Genomic DNA, 8,175 nt, shown 5'->3' with positions numbered 1-8,175 from the left:
GTTGTCTGGAAGGAACTTGATAAATTATCAGTGCAAAAATGTTCATTTGTGCGAACCTTCTGACTGCAATTTTTCTAACTTATAACCATAGGATAGATCTGAAACATATCGGAAAATTAAAAGCGAAATAAATAACTCCAAGCAACGGCGTAGCCAAGAGAAGGTTTTGGGGTTTAACACCATACAACCATAATTTTAAAACTTCAAAAATTACGATTTCGGAATTATGCCGTTTGGACAGTATGATCGATTTTCACCAAACCCCCACCAAACCGAATTTCTGGCTACGCCGCTGATTTCAAGTAAGTAGAAAAAAAGTCGTTCTACACTCGTTCACAAGAAACTTTTTCGAATGCTGAATATCTATTATAATACATTGAAACCCCGATTTTATCAGCCAAATATGAACATATGTTTGATGGGCTCTAGCAGACGAACAAGACTGAATTCGAGTAAATCCTTTCTTGAGCATGTTTTCCTTATCATGAAGATGCAAAATATGCAAAAATACAAAGTTCATCATAATCAGAAATATTTATCAGACTACATCAAGGGACGGGAAGAATATTTTAACAGCTTCAGTTTATTATAAAGAAAAAAAAATGCCCGATTTAGTCAATGTCCCCGTTTTGTCAGCCTAAAATACACCATGAGATTGATAAAAATGGGTCTTTATTGTATGTATTATTCACTGTGTTTCACATTAATAGGTACATTTCATTTTTGGATTTTTTTTATTGCATCGAACTACAACAATTTTTAGGTAGTTTTCAGTAGTTTATAGACTTCTTCCAAAATTTGGCGAACCTATTCCAATTCGTATAACAATTAATTGGTATACTTAAGGGTTTATATGTTGCAGATAGAGAAAATACTGAAATTTTCAGCTTTTTTCCTACACAATATTACGAAAGCTTATTAAACAATTTTTCCTAATAAGTTTGTGAAAATTATAAACTATTTGAAATTTTTTTATCGTTTTATTTTTTGACATTAAAAATGTCTTACTCCACTATCTGGGGCTAGGTGTCATTCTAAAATCTAAACTATCTCCCATGTAACGAAACTATGTAAGGTTTGCACGCTTATAACTCCGATATTACTAGATGGATTTTAATCATTCATACACCAACCGATTCAGAAACACCTAACTTAAATATTGGTAATAATTTAATATCTCCCCAATAAAAGTAGACTTTTGGAAATTGGTAAAATTAAAAAGTTCACAAAAAAACGGGAAAAATACCATTCGTGAGGCAGATTTCTCAGACACAGCCGTCAAAAGAGGGCAGCTTAGTTGAAACACGAAAAGTCATAAATAGAAGCAACGCATGTCCGTTTAAATCAGTTGTTGCTCTTATCCCACACGAGCAACGTCGTCTCCGGGCGATGCAATAAGCGCTATCGATTTTCGGTAACGTTGGCATTTGCACACACTCGCACCTAAGTGACTAAACCATATACGGTTAGTTTATAAATAGAGGTGACGCGTACCCGTTTGAATCAGTTTTTGTTCTTATGTCGAACGGGTAAGATCATGGCTGCAGCGTCTGGGCATTACAATAAGCGGTAGACGCTATGCATTTTCGGCAGCGGTGGCCGTGTGCGGATTTGTCGGGTACCAGCATGGTGTCACAGAATGATTTGCAAAGTGGGTGGGCGGGGTGGTTTGGATTTAATTCAATACGGTGTGTGCTGCTTAAGAGTGTTGCGTTTGAAAAAAATATAGGGTAAAGTGCCTATTTTCACCATACTAAGCAGGGTGTCTCACCAATTCATTAATTTCTTGGCCTACATGCAATGGAATGGGTAAAAATTGACATCATCAGTTTTGCTTCGTTGTTAAGAACCAAGATAATAACACAAATGCGCCCGAAACAGTGAAAAACTCGTGTTTGAGCGCAACGAAAACGCGAATCGAGTGCCCCTATTGTTGCGCTACCATTTGAGTCAATGCGTTGAACAAAGATGGCAGACACTGCTCTAACCAACGGCTTCAAATGGGTAGCGTGATAATAGAAACATGGCGAAAATGGGCTCGTCACTCTATTTATTTTTATGCATGCGTGTGCGTTGTAACTTGTTAATCCATGTTTACGGCGCTTTGTAGCTGCGTAGGGTAAAGTACCAATTGGTTTTCATGTTTCATATTTCGGTTATATGTTTTTTATCAGTAAGGCATCTGACAACGTGCTTCTGTAGTTATTGCACTGTTCAGCAGCGTAGTATTTTATATAGGAGAGCACACTCAGGTTTTTTACGCGGATTTTGAAATTTACGCGGTTTTCATTAACGCGTTTTTTTAAATTTACGCGGTTTTCATTTACACGGCCTGTATCCCCTGCGTGAAAAATCTGAGTGTAATTGCATCGGAAACAATCACATTCCCAGCAGAACTTTTTGTTTTCTAATTTCAAACACTTTTGTTTCGTACTGCACACAACGGAAAATTTTAAAACAGAACTTACCGTCCCAGCAGCAGTTGAAGCGGGTGTTCTTTTTCGATTCAAATTCAAGCCATGTCTTAAGCGTTACTGGACTTAAAATTGTTTTCCCAGTTTAACCAGTCAGAATATCTGTCCTACCCTATGTATTTAAAACACAGTTCTAATTGCGTTTTAAGGTATACAACAAATACGGTTGGGTATACTAATTTAAATTTTAAAATAAATCTGTTTTAAATTATGAAACAAACCGCTGTACTGAAGATATAATTATGTCAGTCCTATTACCACATAAAACACCTATATAACATAAAACGCTGCAGAATTGGTTTAATAATACAATGTTTACACTACAGAGTTATAACACGTTTTAATAATTAGCAACAAGAAAAATGTCACCAAGATAGCATAAAAACCCGTTTTAACTGGTAGTGCGAACGTTGCATAACAATGTAATTTATCAAATAATTTCATTTTTCCGCCACTAATCGATCAAGAAATACTTACACTTAAGATTGTTTACTTAAGTTCATTAGTACATTATTGAAAATTTAAATGGAAAATGAAATTTGATATTTTATGGAGAATCTGTATATTTCCGTTGGCGGGCGTGGGTTTCCTCATCACAGCTCTCAACATGGAACTTTTCTTTTGAATATATTTTCTGGACAGACCAGCCTATTTTTACTAGATGGATCAGCCAAATAATGCCAATCACCTAGTGAGATACTTGATTAATTAATAGATTACCGTTAAAAGACCTTCAATAAATTATGTTTTAATGGGGAGGGTATATAGCAAATTGTAACATATGAAAACAGGCGAGTGAACAAGAACGTGTGTCGATATGTGTGATAGATAAAAAAGCTATATTTTTAATGTCACCGTGGTCGTGTCCTGTACACAACCCTTTAATTTTTTCTTTAAGGTCATTCGCTTCTTCATTCACGTTAGGAATTTTCCTATAAAAAATCTGTATTCCTGTGTGTGGGGTTGGGATTCAAACCCAGATGAGCTGCGTACATGACATTCGATGTACAAATTCCGCTATGCCCGCTCGAGTCTGACCTTCTGATTAGGTATAAACATAGTTGATATCAAATATACAGTAGTTTAGAATTTTCGCTATTCTAGTTACCTCATATATAAGATATAGAATTTTTAATTGCATTCTCAAACAAATTTTTGTCGAAAAAGTATTTGTCAAAATTTAAAAATTCGGGCCCCCTTCAGAACTCCGGGCCCGGGGAGAAAATCCACCCCCCCCCCCCTCTCGGCGGTCCTGTGCATATGATATTCTACAGTAGGAGTCGGCATATGTAAAACAAAATACTTATGGATTACCCTCCGACAATATTAAAAAGCGTTATTTTTTATTTTCATTTTATTTTGTTTCAATTAGTTTCGTTATCATGATTTGGATTTATGGGATTCAATGTACAATTAAAGCCATGCCGCATAACATATGTAAATACCTTACTTGGTGTCATCTTAGATTTTTACATTTTTACGGTTTATACTACTAATTCTCATCAAAGGATAGCTCCTCACGTAGCAGCGATAAATGAGGAACAAAATATATGTAGAGATTGTGTCGTTTATAATATGCATACTCAGATTCCACTTTTTAAACATCCGCCCTCCCCTTCTAATACCATTATATGCATCTATTGACGAAATAAATAAATAAATAAAAATATATAAATAAATACCAGCAGTCACTCTAAAAAGTCCAAACGAACATTTCATTGATTTATTTCAATTAATAGATACGCTGTTCTGAAATAAGTGGCTTGATATTCCGAATAAATGTAAATAAGAAGAATCAGCTCTTAAAACACGTCACGAAAATATTTTCCTTCACAGATATTTTAAGTAACACAGTTAATGGACGACATTCTACGGTGGCGATATCATTCCAATCACTGTAGTTTCAAGCAACTGCGGTAGGGCTGTAAATATTATAAAGAATATATAGTATATAGCAGCGAACAATTCGTTTGCCCAATGAAGCCGTTTCGTAATAAACCAACGAAAGTCGTTGGAAAAACTAATAATAAAAAACGTTCTTAATCCACCTAACAGTGTGATGAGACATTTCTTATAACTCTTATCACTCTCTTCGGATATTATATCGTTTGAGAACATTTAGAACTTGATGCTTCGCAATGTTTTTGATAACATATACTACATGGGATAGTGGCAGGACTCAGAGAATCGCTCAAATCAGCATAGAACATCAGTGCTAGAAATCTCAAACCAAATCAATGGGAAAGCAAAAAATGGTACTACGTTGTGAAGCGATGGTTACTATTTATTAAAAAATCACGGTTAAATAAAAATTAAAGGGTTGTGTACAGGACACGACCACGGTGACATTAAAAATATAGCTTTTTTATCTATCACACATATCGACACACGTTCTTGTTCACTCGCCTGTTTTAAACATAATTTATTGAAGGTCTTTTAACGGTAATCTATTAATTAATCAAGTATCTCACTAGGTGATTGGCATTATTTGGCTGATCCATCTAGTAAAAATAGGCTGGTCTGTCCAGAAAATATATTCAAAAGAAAAGTTCCATATTGAGAGCTGTGATGAGGAAACCCACGCCCGCCAACGGAAATATACAGATTCTCCATAAAATATGAAATTTCATTTTCCATTTAAATTTTCAATAATGTACTAATGAACTTAAGTAAACAATCTTAAGTGTAAGTATTTCTTGATCGATTAGTGGTGGAAAAATGAAATTATTTGATAAATTACATTGTTATGCAACGTTCGCACTACCAGTTAAAACGGGTTTTTATGCTATCTTGGTGACATTTTTCTTGTTGCTAATTATTAAAACGTGTTATAACTCTGTAGTGTAAACATTGTATTATTAAACCAATTCTGCAGCGTTTTATGTTATATAGGTGTTTTATGTGGTAATAGGACTGACATAATTATATCTTCAGTACAGCGGTTTGTTTCATAATTTAAAACAGATTTATTTTAAAATTTAAATTAGTATACCCAACCGTATTTGTTGTATACCTTAAAACGCAATTAGAACTGTGTTTTAAATACATAGGGTAGGACAGATATTCTGACTGGTTAAACTGGGAAAACAATTTTAAGTCCAGTAACGCTTAAGACATGGCTTGAATTTGAATCGAAAAAGAACACCCGCTTCAACTGCTGCTGGGACGGTAAGTTCTGTTTTAAAATTTTCCGTTGTGTGCAGTACGAAACAAAAGTGTTTGAAATTAGAAAACAAAAAGTTCTGCTGGGAATGTGATTGTTTCCGATGCAATTACACTCAGATTTTTCACGCAGGGGATACAGGCCGTGTAAATGAAAACCGCGTAAATTTAAAAAAACGCGTTAATGAAAACCGCGTAAATTTCAAAATCCGCGTAAAAAACCTGAGTGTGCTCTCCTATATAAAATACTACGCTGCTGAACAGTGCAATAACTACAGAAGCACGTTGTCAGATGCCTTACTGATAAAAAACATATAACCGAAATATGAAACATGAAAACCAATTGGTACTTTACCCTACGCAGCTACAAAGCGCCGTAAACATGGATTAACAAGTTACAACGCACACGCATGCATAAAAATAAATAGAGTGACGAGCCCATTTTCGCCATGTTTCTATTATCACGCTACCCATTTGAAGCCGTTGGTTAGAGCAGTGTCTGCCATCTTTGTTCAACGCATTGACTCAAATGGTAGCGCAACAATAGGGGCACTCGATTCGCGTTTTCGTTGCGCTCAAACACGAGTTTTTCACTGTTTCGGGCGCATTTGTGTTATTATCTTGGTTCTTAACAACGAAGCAAAACTGATGATGTCAATTTTTACCCATTCCATTGCATGTAGGCCAAGAAATTAATGAATTGGTGAGACACCCTGCTTAGTATGGTGAAAATAGGCACTTTACCCTATATTTTTTTCAAACGCAACACTCTTAAGCAGCACACACCGTATTGAATTAAATCCAAACCACCCCGCCCACCCACTTTGCAAATCATTCTGTGACACCATGCTGGTACCCGACAAATCCGCACACGGCCACCGCTGCCGAAAATGCATAGCGTCTACCGCTTATTGTAATGCCCAGACGCTGCAGCCATGATCTTACCCGTTCGACATAAGAACAAAAACTGATTCAAACGGGTACGCGTCACCTCTATTTATAAACTAACCGTATATGGTTTAGTCACTTAGGTGCGAGTGTGTGCAAATGCCAACGTTACCGAAAATCGATAGCGCTTATTGCATCGCCCGGAGACGACGTTGCTCGTGTGGGATAAGAGCAACAACTGATTTAAACGGACATGCGTTGCTTCTATTTATGACTTTTCGTGTTTCAACTAAGCTGCCCTCTTTTGACGGCTGTGTCTGAGAAATCTGCCTCACGAATGGTATTTTTCCCGTTTTTTTGTGAACTTTTTAATTTTACCAATTTCCAAAAGTCTACTTTTATTGGGGAGATATTAAATTATTACCAATATTTAAGTTAGGTGTTTCTGAATCGGTTGGTGTATGAATGATTAAAATCCATCTAGTAATATCGGAGTTATAAGCGTGCAAACCTTACATAGTTTCGTTACATGGGAGATAGTTTAGATTTTAGAATGACACCTAGCCCCAGATAGTGGAGTAAGACATTTTTAATGTCAAAAAATTGTTGATTAATCCTCCTATAAGTGAGATGCAAAATTTATTTCTCGTATAATTAAAGATAGCGAGTTGAAGTATTCAGCAAAGTTGTAGTAAATTCATTTATAAGAAACTTTACCGAAGGTGGAAATATCCTATCTTTAATGGTTTTTAAGGTATCGAGCATTATTTGAGAAAAGACCGGAAAAATCATTTTTTTCATCATAACTTTTTTTCAAGATTTTTTAGAAGGCCACAATGTTCTACAGAACTGACACAATTAATGAAATACATAATTTTTGTGAACAAAGTAATAAATTATGTTGAACCGTTTTTGAGATATTCACGATTTTTGTTCGAAATACGGCCTACTTTGCTCTCAAATAACTCATGAACGGGCAAAAACGGGCAGACCACTCAGTATGGGTTTGAAAGTAATACAAAAATGCTATAAGCATCTGAACAAATCCTTTGTATCCGGTTGTATCCAGGGCTCTGGTAGCTAGAGTCGAAAAAGATGTTTTTCTAGTCTAAAATCATGGTATGAAACATATTCGGTGAAGCTGAAGAGATAAAGTGGTAGTGTCTTCAGAAAAGTTTTGGAGAATACTCTTACAAGAAACATTGCCGAAGATATCGGCTTTCTATCTTTACTGGGTTTTGGATAAAGTGAATTGTTCGGTGGTAGTACGGGTAATACGCTGGTTTATAAGCCAGTAGTCGTATGGTCAAGCCCTAATGAGAAAGGATTTTTAGTATAAGTAGGCGGCACATAAACCCTGACATTGACTTCAAAGTGTGTCGACGGAGAAGGTCAAGTTCCACAATGAAATGTAGTACCAAGACTTGGACCATCAATATAGGATTGATTGTTCGTGTTTACGAAGAACGAATTGACGGTTGAATTTGCATTGGTATATAAATGAAAAAGGAATATTCGTATAGTAATTCGTTTACTATTCACAATCGCTATTACACTCATCCGCATCAGAATCTTCGTCAGAGTCACTTAAATCCAACATGAACAATGCATCTGGGTCGAATTGTCGTTTTGATTTGTTTGCGGTATTCAA

Source organism: Topomyia yanbarensis, chromosome 2, assembly GCF_030247195.1.
Source record: "Topomyia yanbarensis strain Yona2022 chromosome 2, ASM3024719v1, whole genome shotgun sequence".
Classification (NCBI taxonomy): Eukaryota; Metazoa; Arthropoda; class Insecta; order Diptera; family Culicidae; genus Topomyia; species Topomyia yanbarensis.
The sequence above is the reverse complement of the archived record's forward strand: the minus strand, read 5'-3'. Positions refer to the sequence as shown.